Raw genomic sequence first — 1,780 nt, forward strand, 5'->3', positions numbered from 1 at the left:
AGATTGGATTAAGAAAATGTGGCACATATACACCATGGAATACTGTGCAGCCATAAAAAATGATGAGTTCATGTCCTTTGTAGGGACATGGATGAAATTGGAAATCATCATTCTCAGTAAACTATCGCAAGGACAAAAAACCAAACACCGTATGTTCTCACTCATAGGTGGGAATTGAACAATGAGAACACATGGACACAGGAAGGGGAACATCACACTCTGGGGACTGTTGTGGGGTGGGGGGAGTGGGGAGGGATAGCATTAGGAGATATACCTAATGCTAATTGACGAGTTAATGGGTGCAGCACACCAGCGTGGCACATGTATACATATGTAACTAACCTGCACATTGTGCACATGTACCCTAAAACTTAAAGTATAATAATAATAAAATAAAATAAAAAGAAGAAAAAAAAATATCCCACATCCTTCCTACAGTACATTTTATTGATTTATGTAATTTCACTAAATTTCTTACCACCAGCCCCAACCAGTCAAGATGATTTTTCCTTTTGTTTGCTCTATACCTTGGACTGTCTTCCTTATCCCTCACTTTTTCACCTGGGTGGTTGAAGATTTAGCTCAGAAGTAGCTTCTTCTTGGAAGAGTTAACAGGCTATCCCAAAGGCTCTTCATCTGAATTCTCACAGCATCCTCTACAAGTCTCTACTGCTATCCTTATCAAAGTGTTTGTTTACTTACTAAGCTGAACTTTCTTCATTCTTGATTTCCAAACTTCTTGAAAATAGAGATTTTTCTCTTTCATCCCTGTCTTCCCAGTTCTTAGTACTTGGTAGTTTCTCAATAAAAATACAGTTTTAAAATGGAAATGCAATGAATATCTCAAAGATCTTAAAGGAGGTAGGGACAATAATAGTACATTGTTGAGTTATTCAGTATCCAGAAATCTGAATACAAAACCTGGTGGAGAGTTCCCAATTCACTGCTGTGATCAGCTTCAGCCCATCCCTACCACTGATTAAGACTGTAAACTCTGTGACTCACAAAATCAATTACATGAGGACTTGCAAACATAAACAGAATCAGGCAGATTGTGGAGGAGAGTAAAAAAAAAAAATTTCAAGATTGTGTCCAATAGTAATTCCCAGTCAGGGAACCACACTCTGATGGAGGTAAAAATGTTGATAGAAATTATGTCATTCTTAGGGCCAGAGAAACCAAGGAAAGGATCCCATGCAGATTGGAGAACAAACAGGGAAGAGTAAAGAAAAAAGGGAGAAAACAAGATAAAGAGATCCTCTACATCTATATGTGAACACACCAGTTCCAGGCTAGCTTCTTATCCATACATATATAGATCAGACTCAAATAAGTGTAGCAAAGACTTAAGGTCCGAACTGAGATTGGAACCAACCCACATAAAAGTGACACAGAATTGAGAGGGTAAACCCAACAGTATTCTCTGCCTTCTAAAACAACCACCTCGGTAATTTTCAGAAGTTTAAAACAGAAGCCAGAGTATACATGATATTGTATTTGATCATGAATATATAATATTATATTTGCTCAGGGAAATGTGACTTATTCTCAAGAAAAAGACAATAACAATATATCATCTACAAGATAATCCCAGATATTGAAATTACCAGATAAAAATTTTAAAGTAGATTTTATACTTATGAGACATGAAAATTAGTAAAACTTTAATGAAAAATCATTTGAAATATATGAAAAGATAAAAAATATCAGACTATAAAAGGGTATTTGTTGTCTCTTAAGTTCCACAGGTCTCCAAGTTGATAAGTGTATATTTGTTCAC

This window comes from Pan troglodytes, chromosome 1 (genome assembly GCF_028858775.2).
Source record: "Pan troglodytes isolate AG18354 chromosome 1, NHGRI_mPanTro3-v2.0_pri, whole genome shotgun sequence".
Lineage (NCBI taxonomy): Eukaryota > Metazoa > Chordata > Mammalia > Primates > Hominidae > Pan > Pan troglodytes.